General features: G+C 47.3%; 1 protein-coding gene and 1 long non-coding RNA gene across 7 annotated transcripts in view; one reads left to right on the forward strand and one right to left on the reverse strand.

Moving 5' to 3' along the window:
* Positions 1-18,665, forward strand: part of LOC126529350 (uncharacterized) — a 267,250-nt gene that overhangs the window by 205,348 nt on the left and 43,237 nt on the right. The window lies entirely within an intron of this gene.
* The window catches only part of LOC129384371 (uncharacterized), a 430,482-nt gene that overhangs the window by 72,553 nt on the left and 339,264 nt on the right, over positions 1-18,665 (reverse strand). For all 6 annotated transcript variants that reach the window (XR_008612103.2, XR_008612104.2, XR_008612102.2 and 3 more), the window contains 2 exons: positions 17,397-17,501; positions 13,145-13,164 (listed from right to left, as the gene is read on the reverse strand). This is a non-coding gene — a long non-coding RNA (uncharacterized lncRNA). The remainder of the gene's footprint in view (positions 1-13,144; positions 13,165-17,396; positions 17,502-18,665) is intronic.

Genomic DNA, 18,665 nt, shown 5'->3' on the forward strand with positions numbered 1-18,665 from the left:
ATGCATCCTCATACGGCATATGGCGTCATATAGAACTAGAAAGCGACATGATCGACTAGTCTGTTTTCCTGTTTCTTTGTTTTTTTCTTGTTTCATTAGCGCACGCTGTAGTTTCGCTCATTCCCTATACGACCGTGCGTGATTGTTCTGTTGCGCCACGAAACTGCCCACAACTATCGTAGTCGCTTCATTCATTTTCACTGTCGTAACGTATCTGCACACTTACACGAAGATGGAAGGGCAGATAAATCAATATGGCGTGTACGCCGAAGAAACGTCACCGGATGAAACTATTCACCTGCTTTGGCTCGTAAAGTATGCGCTCGGGAAAACGATTACGCACTTTCTTTTGTGTGTGCGTGTGTGTGCCATGCTTGCATAATAAAAACACAACTCGCCTAACATAAGTATCATGCTATTTATTTCCATAGAAATCTATTCAATATCGTACACGTAGCGGGAGTCGTGCCAGCCGGCTTATCCAGCGGTCGAGGCCCGCCTCATCGACGTCGCTCTTGGAACACTCGGCGTCGCCGGAGTGATGGAGCGACACCAGTTCGCAGTCCTGCTCGCCGCCGTACCACCCCTTGGGCGAGGCCACCATCGGCGGGAACACGAAGGAAGGGCCTTCCGGTGGCGAGGTCTCCGTGATCGGCGGTGCGGGTGTCTTTGAGGAGCTTGCACCGTCTTTCGTGTCGGGAGCACGGTGACCTAAGTTGCACGGCGCCGAACTGCCGCAGCTGCAACGTTTCCTGCCCCTGGAGCAGCCCGCGTTCGGGCCCGTCGACGTGCCTTCGTGATGCGTTGCTCCAGCACCGGTCGCCGTGTTCGAGGTGACCCCCGCCGCGCCCTCGAAGTCTGCGGGAGTGTCCTGGGCATCCGCTGGCTGATTGGCGCGCCTCAGCGGCGGGTACGAGCGCACCAGCCCGTCTCCGCTGCTCCCGGAGCGGTACCCTCGGTCCCTCCAGGAATATCGGATGGCTCGGCAATGCATCTCGAGGAGGACGTCTTCTTTGCGCTGCGCGAACCTTTGACAGCTGTTCTCGGGGCACGTCCACTTGTTCCTTCAGCTCGGTTGTCCTTCGCCGTACCAGGCCCGTCTCCCACGGGTGGTCGTCGACGCAGCCTTCCGTGACAGAAATCGACCTGTTCGGCGCACCGCCGTTCTTCTTCTTCTTCGTCGACGATCTAGCTGGCAGAATGTCTTCTACACATGCGCATTATATTGCAACTCGGTGGAAATAAATGTGCTACCATTCCTCATAACATGTTTGTATTTTATTGTTGTTTTATAATCGCAATTCTATATATTTATAACTTTGTATCTTGCTACAGGTTACCGCAAGGCACAATAGCCTTCATCTTTTTCTATAAAGGAGATTGTCGCGAGCCCCAAGCGGGGGAGTCGTTACGAAATAATGTTTTCTTTCTCTTCCTTTTCCATTTGCAACATCGCTCAGCGCGAACTGTTGTGGTTCACTCCCTTGTCCAAACAACACATGGCAGACATTCGCACTTTAATTACAGCTCTAGCATAGTCACGCCAATACGATACTTTTAAATGTTTCTGAAACTATGTTTTTTGGCGCGAATGCCCCAGGGACGTTTATACCTATGACAATTTTGATGCGGTTCTGGTAATGGGATTCGCCCATTTGCCGCGTGTCTGCACTTGAACTTTCGTATGTGCTATGTTATTTTTTTTTAAACCATAAAACGTCGAAGACGCAATCGATGCCTAGTCACGGTAGGTTGAAGGTCATCTGTCTGTACTGTCAAATTATTTTCCCCTTGCAATCAGAAAAGTTGTTGGAGTAGAACCTGAGATTGAATTGCCATTTTACGCTGCAGTTTGTTCAAGCAATGTTATCAGCTAAGAACCTTCACAGGGCACCATAGAACGAGAGGCTCTTCTTCTCAAGTAGCCATAATGCGTCCTGTGTTCTCACTGCCATTTTACGAAGCTTACCTTTCCACCAGGAGGCCGGCTTTTGAGTTAATCTAACTTAATATATGTTATCTGTAGCTAGAATGCTGCATATTTGTAGTGTCCAATGAACAAAGCTGCAAGTTATAATTTGTGTCATGTGGTGGCGATTGATGCTGCACGCGTTCTCTTGATGGTGCTTTCTTTTTTTCTTCAGAAATGGTAGGCATTTCAAGACGAATATAAGGTTATCTTGATAAGTTGAATGGAGAGAGCCGCCTTTAAGTGACCTGTCTGAAAAATATCGCCATTTACCTTGCGTTTCTTTCATATCATCATAATTCCACCACCACCACCACCACCACCACCACCAGTTCAAAGTGGTATTAGAAAGTGCCCTGTGGCTCTGCCATACATTTGATTTCTTCACGTTATTTTTGCCTTTCTTGCACCCTATCGTGATACGTTTTATCACGTACAATCTAGCTTGAAATAATAGGTTCCGTGTTGTCCTGTGGGGCTTCACTGCCGTTCTTGCCTAGAATTTTGTAGTAGAAATAGGAACCTATCGACGGGTCTCCTTCCCTTCACTCTTATTTCCTTAAAGACCCCTCAATGGGGGTATTGCATAAGGGGTGGGGTTTACAAATGTTGTTTATTCTAATTAGTGGCCACATGAGTTCAATGAAGAATATTAGTATTAAGCTTATCAGCAAACGTCGATGAACAGGTGATTTCGGCTATGTGACGGGGCAGGCCGTTCCAGTCGGTTAATGATCGGCAAAGGAAGGATGCTGAGAAGGTTGTAGTACGGCTGCGTGGACGGGTTACTTGCAAGGAATGCCCTGTACGCCGGGAATGGCGAGGGGGTGGGGCCAACACAAATGGTGCATGATGGAGGAGTGGCCTACAGGACGCCACGTTGTCCCTGGCAGAGGCCGTGCCTGTAGATGCTTCACTAACGTACTCAAATTTGCGAGAGCTCGTTGTTCGTTTCTTTGATCGTTTTTTTTTTAAGCCCTTGGTGAATATTTTTTTATGTCGTGTATATTTGCTTTGTTCATCGCACTAATTTCGATGTCACATGTTTTGTCTCGTTGCAGGTGAGTGATTGATGCTGCGTGGAATGGGAGTCGTGGAACGAGCACGTGGTACGTCGTATTTCAGCGACTTCCGCGCTTGAGCTATATCTGCAATAATTACTTATTATAACTGGTTTTCTTACTTTAACACTTCGACACTATGCAATATCCATTGTGAATGTTTATTTCTGGTCGTAACTTCGAATAATCGATTCATTTATTCTCCATGCCTCCGCAGTGGGCATGAGCCACATTTCTGGTGGATAATAGAAACATCTGGAAAGCGGGAGCGGGATCAGTCTTTCTGTCTAGCGCAGCATTCCGTCGCATGTCCTGCTCTACTGTTACTCCTTCGTGCAAGACAGACACGTGCGCGTGGGTTTGAGCAGGTACTCGAACGAAGTAGTGCGTACATAAGTAAAGTCATTTGCACCGCTTTTTGAGACACGACACTTCAAGATGATGTTCAGTTGTAGTGGGTTTGACACTGAAATTGGGCAGCTTGAAGTCTAAAGTTTTCCGTGGACGTACTTGCACAACACGCGTACGGTCCCACACTTTCCGAGGCCCAACAAAATTGTTGAAAGGTTGAAAGCTCGGGATGAGATTACCTACTCGTCTGGCCGAGAGGGTGTGTAGTTCAACAACGCCTTCGAAGCGCAGTTCACAAAGCTCACAGAAATTAAACTCCTTGGGCGCTGTCCTGCACGAAAATCAACGCGAGCCACTGTAAAGGTGCTGCTGCGTTTCCTACAAGACGCCGGATCGTGCGACTAATTATGTTTTATTGTGTGGCGTTTTTTTTCTCTGATCATAACTTCTTAGATTGCAAAAAAAAAAAAGAAAAACAAGACACAGACAGACAGACACAGACAGTTATACATAATTCATGATTTGCTTCGTTTTCTTTCCTTTCTACATTCTTTCATGCCCCTTTCCCCCTTCCCTAATGTAGATTACAGTTAATACTAATGAAACCCGATTTTATGAAGTTCCCGATCTAACGGAGAAATTTACATTTCGCAGCAGCTACCCATAGGCTTCAATGTTATCATCAACCCGTATTAACGAAACAAACTTGGCTGAACTCGATTTAACTAATATATTCCTGAAATAAATTAGCAAAAAAGTGGCAATTTCTTTCTGATTTTGACACAGGCGGGTTATCCGAGCGTGCGCTCTAAAGCTATCACGTTAAAACATCTAGGCGCCACGTTCAGATTCCCAGCTTTATTTCGACGAGGCTGCACGGAACAGCCGACTCAACAACGCCTCGGTAGGGACGGCGGTAGTTGCTTTCGCTATTTCATGGTTTATGCGACAGATGCCTGGATTAGCGCAGTAGCCTTTGCGTGTCCCTACGTTACAAGTATAGATTTCGAAGGACTGAGAAATTGCTTTCTCGATTTTACGAACTTCCCGATTTAACGAAATAATTCGAGCGTGGTCATCACTTCGTTAAATCGAGTTTCAACCGTAGTTTTTCCAGGTCTATGCCCGTGTCGAATGTATCTCTTCAGGGCTAAGTTTTGTATACTCGCGCGCCAAACCTCTCCGACTAAAACAGGTATGGAAAGAGTCGCTCCAACTCGATGCTGTGGCTTGCCGACCACGTCATTCTTTTTCCGTTGAGTACCGTCACAATGATGTACGTTGGTAGAACGAGGGCGCCTCGACGTCTGTCTGCCAGGCTCGTGTCTCCAGAAGTTCGCGCTGTCTCGTGATGATGCTGAGCGAAATGACGTAGTGGCGATTTTGTTGCTCAACTTAACCTAGCAAGACATCAACATCCCGGCAAACATCCCGAGCGAAAGAAAGAAATGTAAATAAGGCAGAGTCAGCAGCCCCGAGTGAATGACTGCTCCAAACAAAGCCATTGCAAGGTATCCTATCACATGACCTACCAGGACCAGTCATAAGACCGAACGAATGTTGACGTAAGCAGTGCTGGATATTGATGTCTACTCGAACGACACTGAACGGCGTTGTCGCATTGTGCCCTTGCAAGGGGGCAAATTTAACTAAATTTTTTGGGCCGTGTGCGTGATATTAAAGCGAGCCGTGATGTTACAATAAACCTTGGCTTTACATCTGATATCCCGATGCTTAGCTCGTGTAGCTGCCTCGCGCACAAGAAAAAAACAAAAATATATCATTTCATCTTACGTTCCACTCGCAAAATGAAGGATGAGCGCGATCTGCTTAGCCAATCGTCGAGCCCTTTCAAACGCTGTAGTTATTTTTCTGTCTTTGTGGTGTTGCCAAGGGACCTCTTCCCCATGACCAATAAGTAATTCAGGCCCATGCCTTTCAAGGAATACGCTGACACGAAAGGAAGCAGAGGGGAAGCTTGGACGCGGCTTGATGTTCTGACCTCCGGGTCCGCCAATGCTGTAGACAAGAAAGTTTGCCCAGCTCTAGTCCGACTTCTGCTACTCGCTAGATGCGAGCACGGCAGCGCGAACGAAGGGCACGGCGAACTGCTGAGATCAGTTCCGTCGAAGTGTTGGTTGGGCCTAGAAGAACAACGTTGTGCGACAAACTCAGAATCTGTATTTTTGTTGTTGTTGTTTTCTGTACGCATGCAGCTTGTTTCCTTAACGCGGTCTGCTGTTACACATGCGCTGGTCTCTTGCATTTGGGCATGGCATCACGTGGGCCGCGGCGATTGTCAGCGCCAACAGAACGAAGTCGCCGGACCGAGTCACTTCTGCGGAGGCAGCAGCGATCGATTCACGTCCTCTACAGATACGGGGAGCGGCGAAGGACGGTTCAGACAGACAGATATATATATATAGATATATATATATATATATATATATATATATATATATATATATATATATATATATATATATATATATATATATATATATATATATATATATATATATACACATACACACACACACAATGGTACTCTGCTGGAGATGGCACGGAAGAGAGGTCCTAGAAGAAATATAACGGAAGAAACATAAAATGAAAGTAATGGTAAAACAATACATTTCTTGCCCTGTTTATCGGGAAAAGTAAGTGTCCTGGGTGATGGAAGCAGGTGTTCAGTACAGAACTTGTATTCTAGATGGTATTGAGAGCCGCTCGAAATTGTGACTCTCCTGCCTCCTCCCAAGGAATTCTTTTTTTCCCCATTAAGAAAGATTCAACGAAGAAACGAAGAGTCATTCAGAGTGATTCCAAGGATGTCCAGGTGGCGAGCTATCACCTCTTCCGTACCGGCTGCATTACCCTTCGACCAGCGTCCAATGAATGCAGGCTTCGCATTCTGCTATAGGAACACTGCGACCCCTTTGCTTTTTTTTCTGTGCTTCGTATTATCTGTCTCGCGTATGCTAGGGAACTTAGCGGGTCACGTCACGACCTGACCATAATAATTTGTCGCCCTCGTTGTCAGCCCCGTGGCCTTCGATGCTGTCTCGCCATGGCGGCACGCACCGTTAATATCACTGCGACTGAACGACAGGGCGGGGGGGGGGGGGGGGGACATGGCGCGGTAAGGATATGGTTATGGGAATGCGTTTCGGGTCGAGAGACGCTTTAACCATCTCTTGGCCGTTCATCTCACATCGATCCCCCTCCGCTGTTCTAACTGCATTCGCTTCGATCTGCTTGCGGAGATCAACTGCTACATGCGCGGTCATTACGGCGCTCAGGTTTCGACAGAATGGACGCACTCGACCCATTTTTCACGGGGTGCTGGATCACGCCGAATCGGGCGCTTGCTCTACCTGCAGTTTTACTTAGTTTCCCCGAATTAACTAGCCTTGACTTGTCGGAAAATCAGACAATCACTTCCGAGCTAGTAGCGGGGGCCGCCTTTTTGGCGGTGCGCTATGACCTCCTCTCCTGCTGCTCCTTTGCTTGGCTGCCTGAAGTACTGCAGCGGACGCCACGTGGCAGTGAGATGGTATTTTGTCCCGTAATCGAAAATGTGAGATTCTTCGAGTCAGCATATTGCCCGAAAGAATATACCCAAGACCCTTCGATTTTGTAAGTTTCTCGGTTTCGTGGCAGAGTATCCAGGTTCAAGGTGAGTCGATCCAGGTAATGCGTAACCGTCACTTCTAGACATATTCGAATACAAAATCGAAAACTGCTATTTTTGAATGGAATACCTCAACGAGGAACTGACGGATTCGATTATGGCAAATTTGAGTAAAAGCGTGGACATCGACCGCATAAAACACTGCAAGTTTGAAAGAAAAAAATAGCTTGCCTTGGATGAGAATATGAACAGTGCTGTCGTGCAGGACTCCTAACGTCTTTTGTTTTATAAGCTTCTAGCGTTTTTATGTGGTTGGTGCCCGTAGCTTTAAGCAACTTTGACGCGATAATCTCCAACTACGCCGGCTTTCGTCCGACCTTAGACTTCAGGTATTCGATTATTCGAAATTTGAAATATTCGTTGAGCAGAAATCTTATAGACATGGGAGAAGGAGTGTTGGCGCACAAATGCGGCGCCAGCTAGTCATTGGCTCTCGAGCAAGCTGTATGGTCACATATATAGTGTTGTGTACGTTGCCACACAGTTTTGTCGGAGAAAAAGCAGAATAACAGTTAATGTATGCACAACGACGCTATCACATAAGTGAAAGCAACACCAAGACATTACAAGGAGATTGTCAAGACTAAATATAGGCACAGAGAGAATATCGCACGAAACAATGATATTAGAAACATTCAAGCAAGAATACGGGCCACTGTAATATCACGTATATGCAGCTGCAGTCCAACTAAAGACGAAACGTTTTCTTTTTCTTGCGGTGATGAAGCCCAACAATGCCGCTGTCATCAAGAAAATTTTAATGCCATTAAAGCGCACTTTGGCATGACCTTTGCTCAGAGGCCCAGTAATACCTTTAAATTGTGGGCTCTGCGGTCTAACTTTATAAAGCTGATTTAAGTCTTTATTCGAATCCAGCTACGGCAGATCAGTGTATATGGCGTTCTGCTGCTAAATATGAGGTCGCGGATTGATTCCCTTCGGCGATGCCGAATGCGATAACGTTCTTGCGCCGGTGCTATAGATACGCGTTGAACAACATAAGGTGGTCAAAATTACTCTGGAGGGCCTACAACTTCTGCAGTTCTTAACCAGTGCGTTGCGTTGGAACAGTTAACTTCAATCAATCAATCAATCAATCTTTGTATTTGTAGTCTTTACTCTAAGTGTCGCCTTTGAGTGACGGACAGACGGGCGCAAGGAGGGATCGCTGTGGGTTTCAGGTGGCCGAGACTGGCACGGCCTAACTTTTGCGCCACGGAAGGTGGCTAAATTATGGGGGCGACCTCCTTAGCCGGAGAGAGGTCCACTAGCGAAGCGGTAGAGTGTCACTCATTAGCGTTTTCGCGAGGCGGGCTCCCGTGAGGAGGCACCGTTTTGCCTTAGCATCTTGTCGTCTTCGCCTTCGCCTCACTTAGCCTCTGGCCGTTTCTCTCTTCCACTCTGCCTTCACTCTCCTTTCCGGGTGTCTTCATAAGCGATATCGAGTGAGAGCGAAAAAAAAGAGATCCTTCGTGCCTTCGCACCTTCCGCAACTCTTTGCCGCAAATTTCTTTTTGTTGCTGCTCGCTTAGCACTTTCTTTTCCAGTTTTACGCACGAGTCTCTTTGTTATTCTCACTAGTCTCGTTTTGAAAATATTTCATTACTTCCTTGGCTGATGCACGCACCAGCGAGTCTGAAAACAGATTACGGTTCATCGTACGGGAACATGCCAAACACGCATTGGGAACAAACTCCGCGACCCTTTCTTTAGAGACGCAGTCTCGCAGCCTGCTTTACTGATTATCCATGCACGATTTCCAAATGGCGCTGCTCGTCTAGTTGCTTTGCAATGTTTTTCTGCGTAAATGAGCCGGAAAAAAACACTGCGTGATACTCCTATGAATGACCCGCCCTCAGCAATGGTCCGTACTGGACTCCTACGGCTCTCGAACAGTGAACGAGGCGCGGTTGACGCGTGGTTGACGCGCTCCGATAGCGTCCGATCATCGTGCAGAAAACTCTGTGTTCTCTCTGCTGATGTAATTATATAGTGGACACGTCTATGTAAAGCGAGGCAGGCTCGCCTAGCTGCTCTCGGAAAGTCATCAGAATACTGGAATTCAGTGAAATGTGCCAAGTCGCGGCTGCCCTTTCTTGGCTCTTCACTGCACCTTCGAGTTCCGCCTGTTCGATTTCAATGCGACGCGAAGCTTTACTGATTCACTGCGCCTAAGCGTCGCTTTTACTAGCGCCTATTGTATTCGCATCAACACGATGGAAAGTTCATCGTACAACGCTTGTGATTACCCGCCGTGGTTGCTTAGTGGCTATGGTGTTGGGCTGCCAAGCACGAGGTCGCGAGATCGAATCCTAGACGGCCATTTTGAAATGCGGGAACAGTAGTTGGCTACAGTAGAAATATTTGCAATAGAAAACAAACGGTGCCTCACGTAATTGGTTACAGTAGAAATATTTTGCCACCCCATCTACACCTCGTCTAAGTTTGTTTTGACATCGTTTGGGGCGGTTTATTTTGAAGACGTATCCATTTGTACTTGCACGTGTTCTACATGCTATCGCGCCGATTTTCGGCCATTTCCGCCTCAGTTGCTTTACGTTTGATTCTTCGTTCAGGGGCTCAACTGTTCCATGCGGCAGCATGGTGACATGGCAACGATTATTGCCACACGCGGGGACACGTGGTCCGCTCGCTGCTTTTAGCGGGATGCTGCTATTGCATCGCGATGACCTAGGGTAGCGGTAAACAGATGCAGTTCTATCTGCAGGAGTGATCCCACGAAGGGATAATCTTCGTTACTTACACTCGCCACTTCACTCATCAGGAATGATATTACATAATGTTTATTTCACACCCGATCGCCATCCATTCGAACGAACTCTCGTGAAACTGCATTGGAGAGATTGCAATGTATCTATGACTGAAGCCCCGCGGTCACGCTATCACATTTCAAGGTAATGGCGTGAACAGTATTCCATCCCACTCGTCAATGCGTTCACTTTCATTTTGTTTTTATATTTTATTCACTGTGCAAAATAATGTCGAGAAAGAAACGACAACAGCAACAAAATAAGATTTAGCTTGCTTTATCTGAAAAAAACCTGACTTCGAGAATGTTGAAGAGGAAATGTGTTTTCTTTCTCTTGTGCACTTCGTCATACTTGAATTTATTTCTAAGCATACATCATTCTGCTTCTATTGTCTACAAGGTTTTTCGAGAACGGGAGAAAAAGATAGAGAAAGGAAACTGATGGACATTCGCTCGGTCCCTTGCTGTCGAACAGGGATCCACTCAGCTTTTATGGTGTTCTCTGTTCCGGATGATTATAGTTTCCGCGTTTTGTACTATAGTTGTGTTTGCCTGGAAACTCGGAAACCCACCGGCTAATGGTTTTGTTCACGACCGAACTTGACGGCCCAGGAAACGAGAACGCCCGTTTTTGCTACTACGTTCAGCACACGCCATAATGCTGCACGACGCCGCTTTTATGCTCTAAATAATGACCTGTACATGGTTCTCGAACGTATCACACTTTTAAGCTTGTATTTACATTTGTCCATCATTTTTGTACGCCGCAAAGCAGAAAGCAATGCTCGAAGGTACGCGAAACAGCGATATGTCTTTCTGTTTTTTTTTTCACGAGGAGGAGTTCAGAAGTGATATAGCTCAGTGTTGGAGCGGCGCCAACGTCTTAGTTGCCATCGGCGATTTCTTGTTTCTTCGTGATCAGTTGGGCGGCTTTCAGAGCGCCTGGAGTCGCTATCGATTCTGATAAGTGCTAGCAGCTGTCTGCCATTTGGAGGGAACATATAGACATATGAAGACACGCCGAAGTACGAAAGAAGGCGAAGAGAGCGAGCGAGAGAGAGAGAGAGAGAAAGACTTAACAGGAAAATACCTGCCAAACTGAAGAACTTCGCTTAAATTGACGATAACGCTTTTTCAGCATCCAACTGGCTTCGGTATCGCTTTAATGTACCTCTCGTAATCTCCTTGTTTTTCCTCTCGGCAACGCTAGCTTTGCCACAGAGAGATTTTATTTGCGGGAAAGCACACTCTCACGGTGCGACGTTGCGCAGTGGAGGCGTCGGCTATTGCATCTAAGTTACAAAGGTGGCAAGCGTAGATCCTATTGCGTAGTCCATGCTGCTGTTTGAGAAGGTGGTAACAATGACTGCCACTGAATGATTAAGGGAAAATAGAAAGATAAACACGACAGGTTTTTCTGATTGCTAGTGGTCGACGACCCGTTCGGTTCATTAGGGATGCCTCTCCCTTCCTTTCTTCCGCACCATCTTTTTTTTGTATGTTGGTGCAGCGCAGGTAGCAATGCCATTCCTTAGAGAGTGCTGATTTAGCGCTTTCTAGCGGCGGGCTTTCTTTTCCTTTTTTCTTGACGAGCGAAGGTGAAAGACTTAGAGTGGTTCTATTAGCAAAGCTAAGGAATGTTTTGCGCAACCGTCTAAATTCGGTTTGATTGACTGGATGGTAAATGCTTGCCCTGACGTTTTCTTTAGCTGCTGTTATAACATTTTCTTTTTTTCCAGGTCGACATTACCTTCCTGTACGCATAAGACCTTCGGAGAAACTTTGGAGAAATTGTTAGAGTCTCTAAAACTGACACCGTATCCATTGATTTCAGCGTTAGAGTTCAGGTTAAAGCGAAGTGCAACACTCGTGTCGCTTTCTGGCTTTGAATTCCTTACCGTCTTGGGTGCGGTTAGTTTATCGGTCTAGATTACTGACATAGATTATTTGATGGCTTATCTTTTTATTGATCCATAAGGATTCTTCCTTTCGGCCTGTGCCAGGGACCTTCCTTTGTGTAACCATAAACCCACAGTATCCTTAGAAATTCATTTTTATTCGTTGTAAAATGATGAACTGGAATTTGCTAAGCATTGAAGAGAATCGACCGATTCCTCATCGGTAACATTTAAGGAAACCGATAGCCACCTCCGTGCTGAACCAATTGACTGAGGCATTTTTGGGATACGCGGGAATAAATATCAATTACTGGTATGACACATGCGACATCGCGAGTGGTATTGATAAGGAGCGCAGCGAATGACCTGGGAATCTCATATGCCATCTCGAACTAGAACACGAACTTTGAGAGACATCAAGCTACATCAATATAGTTTAGCTTATAGCAGCGATAGATGCACGGCGTTGTTACAAGCTTTTACGCAAGTATTTGCCGTAGGTATCCATCGTGCAATATACTTATAAGGAGCACCTTTCCGTAGATGGTACCATGATCGTCGTATGGAGTGAGCAGAGATACGTTCTTTTAGTTTGATTATTCTCTCTGAATCTCTCTATTGCCTTGAAATGGCGAATTTTCCCATATTGTCCAATCAATGAAAAAGAAACGCGAAAGGGCGTATAAAACAAGTGAGTGTATCGACTGCTCACGATATGCGCAGTCCTGACCGGCACCATGTTTTTCGATGCGCGAACAGTTTCTTTTTTGTATAGGCTGTTTCTGTGAACTGCTCCTTAATTGTATCCTGGTAAGCCAGAAATCGCGCGTGACGTCGCAGTCATCTAATGTGTCATTACCGGTAGTTACACAGCTCATAAGGACACGTTATGTGGGCACAGCCTTTTGTCTTATACGTTAACAGATTCTGATACATAATAAGCGAGGGCTGAATGCTGAATTAAAATGTCAGCTTCATCCTCTAACGGGAAAGCACCTCATGTAGATATACGCTTCAGTAGAAAGTTGCCTTGCGACCTTTTAATACGTGAAATGCATTCGTCAAATATTTTGATAATTGTTTTATACGTACCGATAAGTTCCATATTCTAACCGAAGTTTAGTGCTGTCATAAGTCTAATGGCGACCGTAAATAAAACACATATCTTCTCTATATCTTAACAAATTTATACCTTGGATCGTCTGTAGACTATCAATAAGGTTCTTACCGACTGTTTTTACATTCCTATACGCTTGTCTTTTTGGCTATGTGATGTCTTCACTTTAGTTACCGTGCTATATTTTGGTTCTCACAATTTCGGAAATGTTTCAAGCAGAAAATCTGTAGATAATAGCCGACAAGAAACAAAACAAAGTAAGGGTCTCAAGTACACAGGCTACTCACCGGCAACCTCTACACTTCACCTGAAAAAAAAAACGAAAAAAGAAGGCTGAGTCTTACCATTGACTGTGTGCATAATTTTTCTCTAGGACATGTAATTTATGAGTTAAGGACCGTTTGCGTATTTCATTCCATAGAATGACGGTTTATCAAGCCCCTGACCAACGCTCAATTGCCTAATCTCTGCAGCAAGCACAAAATCACTTGAAGAAATTAGGTTACTCTTTACGGAACGACAGACTGACAGAGCGGGCGTTGCTGGCTTTTCATTTCAGTTCGAAAAGCACTACTTTCGACATAGTCGCCATGATTTATGGTGGTCGTATTGTCCCAGCTCGATCACAAACTCGACCACCCGGTCAGCGAATTGAATAGATCTATGTTTGCACAAGTCTCTCTGGTCGCTTGCCCGTTACAAAAAGTACCACAGTTCGAAGACCTTGATCTCACTGCACGAGTGCCCCAGGCGTTGTTAACTTGGGCTCTCTATAAAAAGATTATTTATCGCTGAAACGTTGAAACGTGCTGTCGAAATTAACGTTCCGTGCCTAGTTGTAGTGGCCTAACCAACTGTACGTGCACTGTCGACCAAAGAAGGGAAAGGCAGCGTTAAGGACGTTAACTTCTAATTCGACTCATGTCTTATTTTGGATATAGTTGGAAATGCTGGCGACTATTTCAGTGCGCGTTCGCCCCTGTTCTCTCGCAGTAACAATGGTGGCTCCATCTGTTGCGTCTATAGTTTCGTTTTTTCAGTTTCGTTCTCGTTTTTCGTTTGTTAATTGCACGCCAACGAGATGTCTGCAGGGCCACTGCGACCCCGGTCATTTCGTCATTAGACGGACGACGTTCGGCACTTGCAGCGAACTGCAAGTGCCGCCTCCGTGCCCAGCGCGGCCTGCGTGCCTTAGGCATGGAGCGGCTGGCTCGCAGCGGACGAGAAATTGCAACTGCTTTGCGTTTACGATTACGTCACATTTGCCTCTCCATTCGCCACGCCGTCTCGTCACTCGCTCTATTTTATCGTCGCGTCCCCTCTGCGAGTACGACCTCGCGCCCGTCTAATGTAATCACGCCACCAGGCGACGTTGCGCCGACAATCACAGAGACAGACGGCCATCACGTGCAGACGGGCTGCGTTCGCCATGTGCGATGATGGCTTTTTTCCAGCCTGCTGCGTGCACACATTACCGTGCAGCGCGTTCGGAGCTGATGGTACGGGTCGCCTATGAACGACATAAACGGCGCGTCTTAGTGTGGCCTGCTGGCGTGCGCACTTTCGTCCGTTGTTATTTCTTTATCTAGAACGCATGTATATAGAATAGTATTTGATATCTATTCTCATCTCTGTCTGTCCTCTTTAATTCCCTTTACCTGCTTACCCCCGCACAGGGCAACCAGACGGTCTACGGACTGGCTGACCTCCCTGTCACTCTTATCATCCATGTGCCTAGGGTCTACGGCTCATGTATAGTTCTCCGGCGTCCGTCTTTCCGAGCTGTTGCGGAAAATAATGGGCTTCCCTCTTAGCAGTGCCAGGTCTAATGACTCCCTGAATATGCAGTTCTGTCGGTCACTCTGCCGGTCATTTTGTCTGTCCTGTTGTCACGTTTGATTGCGGTGGCCAGAATGCGACATATGCGTCGGATTGGACAGCTGCTGCTCGTGCTCTGAGCGTTAGGAGAAGGGTAAATGACCTTATGCGTACAAAATGAATCCAACACCCTCGATTAAGTCCTCTGTCATAGCACCTCTGTCGTCGCTCTTGGACCTTAAACCCCATTAAGCCTCGCGCGAGATAGGGTGGATTCACTTAACTTGTAAGTCGGGCGAGGTGAGGACCAGCTCGCGCTCTGCGCATCTACAGCGGTGCCCGAAACAACCTCGGTGACACGTGGGTGTCTTCTTCATCGCCGCAACTCGCTTCCTTTTCTCGCTCTCACGGTCTTCCTTTTCTCGCCGAACGCACCTTACGGCTCATTTGGCATCCCCTTTCGGGAACCCGCGCCCGATGATGGCATCGGGGGGAGGAGGGGAGGGGTGCAGACGGCGCGCAACATTACCCTTTATAGACCGCTTAGACTCCTTCGATTACCATGCCCTAGTTCATGTTAAGCGTGCCTGCACGCAACGCAGTCATAGGGACGCAGATTCCCTTTATTATTTTTTTTTTACTTCCTGCCGAGCAGTGTCGTCTGGACGCTGCCACACTGCGACACGTGTATGCGGGGTCGTCCGTCAGTAGCACCGCCGCGGCAGTTTCGCATCTTTTTTTTTCTTTATTTTTTGTGGGGCCTAATGACGTTTCGTGTGGTGTAAACGCCGTCGTTAGAGACGCCGGAGCGCGCATAAAAGGGTCTTTGCGCAAAGCACGCCGGGCAACCGCGCGTGTAAGAGCGCCCACGTATATGGTGCGGCGGCGAGCCGTGAGTTCGCACTTGTCGCGAGAGCTGCGACGCCCCGATCTTTTGATTACGCGCGCATCCGCTCTGCTGCACCGCGCAGCTTATCGATCTCCGTGCTTCTCTCGGGTCGAGTGGGAAGCGGTGTATGAGATCCCTTCACGAAGTCGCGGCGTCATAACCGGTTGCGACCGCTTTAACGCTTTCCTTCTTGGCGTTCGGAGAAGCCCGAGAGATGGCAGTAGCGATGTCCGACGTTCGTTCTCGTAGGCCCTACGTCGCGTCGCAGTCATCTGTGCGACTTACTGTGGAAGTTGTTCCTTGTGCTACACTTGGTAACGAAGAATTTAATTGGAAGTTTGCTTTATAGGGCACGCTAGGAGGAGGAAACGTAGAAGAGAAGGCAGCGATGTGGAACAAGAAAATAATCTGGTTGGCTACCCTTCGCTGGGGGGAGGGAAATAGGGGAATACAAGAGAGAGGAAGAAAAGATGGCGATGAACCTGTGCAAGCGCGCATACGGCGTCACGCAGTCAAGGAAGTTCACGCAGGCCAGTAGACCTCAAGATGCATGAAAGAATCGTCACTGACGTGTGGACCGACGAGAGATGGGGATGTCGTTCGAATAACGCCTGCACGGACAACCGCCGATCGTCGATGTTGTCGCTATTCGGTGGAGAGTGATTGTATTGGTAATTCAACTCGAGACGAGGAGAAAAGGGGGAGAGAGTGAGCACTGTGGGCGGCACAGTAGGACTACAATTGGTCGCCGGAGTCGACAGACTACAGTGACCGCCGCGGCTTTGTATCGATGTGTGCCTCCGGACCGCCACGGTCTCACTGGTGTATCTCATCTTCTGTTTTGACGCGATTAAGGGCACCGTGTCGCAGAAAATCCGGTGTCGGCGTCCTGCGTCAGCGCCGGCGCTGGCGTCCCGTGAGCGACTATTGCCGTGTATATTTAGGTATACGTATATGCCACGCTTAGCTGTGTGACGTGCGGTATATGCGGGTTATATTTCCACACCATTATATGACGAAAGCTGCTCATACCTTCTCTTACATTCTTGACATATCATAAGAAGCCAACAAGGACGCCAAGGACAACTTACTAATTGCATTAAGGAAATGATAAATTAGTGGAAATGAAAGTGGATGAAGTAACAACTGACCGCAGGTGGGATACGAACCCACGGGTTCGCATTACACGTGCGATGCTCTTACCAATTGAACTACCGCGGCGCAGTTTTCGCATCCACTTTTTGGGGTACTTATGTTTTACTACAACAACTAACCCCGGGAGTGTTAGCCAGCGCCACCACTTACAAACCCCTATGTTGTCCTTGTTGTTTTGTTTGTTGGATTCTTATGATATAATTAATAAAAATCGGGCCCCTCGGTTCCCTTTCTTCACATCCTTGACAAACTTATTCCTAGGTATTTTGAGAATGACAGCCTATTAACAAATTCCATTAAACAAAACACCGACAGCACATGCCTTTTATGACAAATCTTCCCAGATTGAAGTATTAAAAGCGCAAAACACTAACCGAAACCTGAAAATATAATTATTATTTTTTTCTTTTTGGCGCGGCTGTGCACTATCTGCGGGTTTGGCTCATGCAAGAGGCTGCGTTTCTACCAGATAGTTCTCCTTCGTGCACAGCGCTCGCCGCCAGCGTTTCCCGTTAAACATTACGGTTACATACGCTCCAGTTGCCGGGAAGTGCGAGAAGCAGTCAGGGATCTTTGTACGCTATCGCGTTCCACTCTTAAAGACGAAGCTTAAGCATCCTCCATTTTTTTTTTTTTTTGTAAGCACTTTTCTCCATGCGTAGGATAGTAGACCTTACGTGTGTCTGGTTTACCTCCGTCCCTTCCCTTCTCCTCTCTTCCTCTTTATCAACGGCCGCCAACGCTTCCCAGTCACCGCTGACCCTTTTGTTGAATACAGCAGCCTGCGTAGTGGTTAGAGGGATTAGGGATCAGGCTGACCCGCTCTGATCCGTGAGGGGATTCTGTGCGGGGGTCATTTTTGTCACTGTTTGGCGAGGGAGCTGCGTATGGTAGCATCCCTCTCATAAGCTCCACTATTCTTGTCAGAGTGCCTCTTATACGGCAAGCGATCTTTTCTTCACCTTTGCAGGTGTTGATCAATATCGTTCTTAGAAGGCTTACGGAAGCGACGCTAAAGTAGGTGGTTCCTAGTCTGTGATAGCGGTAATCTGATTCGTTCTTCTTCGCACATGTTACTGGCGCGACAGGTGATGATGAAGCTACCGAAGCTAATTTACATTCTTACTCGCGCCACGTTGAGTAGACGGGGTCATACCCAAGCCCCCTACTTCTTCACAAGATGTACCCCGAAATTCAGACAACAGATGCAGGTGCACTATGCAATGACTTGGCGAACTTAGCTCACATGCTCTGGCGGATGAAAGCAACACTTCGTCACGCTGGGATGCGGTCCTACACAGCCCCAACCTCGAAGAACAGTTATGGGCTGTCCAACGGGGCTCGCGACGCGGTGGAGAGGCTCGGCCCTTCTGTCCCAACGTGGGAGCGGCCCGCTGCGCGCTAGTGCGCGCCCTAAAGGACTCTAATAAAGCTTTTCATCCATCAATGCATCCATGTTGCGTGCTGCCTTTCCCTATCCGTATGTAGACATGCAACGCCGGACGTTCTTAAAGTCACTTGAACGTGGCTCGCAGAACTAATTGCGCAAACTGCAAAGGGCTGACCGGCTCGTAAGAAATGTTTCGCGAAAATCATATCTCGCAATTTGTTTACGTCAGTCGTGTTCACTGCTTTCTTCGTCGATGAGCTGCTCATGCTTGTTGCTACGCCTAAAACGATTATGTAGTCCACCCAACATACGAAGATCAGAGGCTTGCCCTTCTGACCGCTTTAGGGAAATTGGACAAGTCGTTTAAAGAAGTGAAGATCCTGGGAGTGCGGCCACGTGCGCTTCGGCGATGTAAAAAAAAAAAAAAAAACGCCACAATAGCGCTGCTGCCTCTCTCGAGACGCACCAGCGAATGTAATTGACTGTGACGAACGGAGCGATGTGAAAGCTTCGGTGCGTGCATGCATGCATGTCTGCAAATTCTTTATTTCTCTCC

This window comes from Dermacentor andersoni, chromosome 8 (genome assembly GCF_023375885.2).
Source record: "Dermacentor andersoni chromosome 8, qqDerAnde1_hic_scaffold, whole genome shotgun sequence".
In the NCBI taxonomy this organism is placed as follows: domain Eukaryota; kingdom Metazoa; phylum Arthropoda; class Arachnida; order Ixodida; family Ixodidae; genus Dermacentor; species Dermacentor andersoni.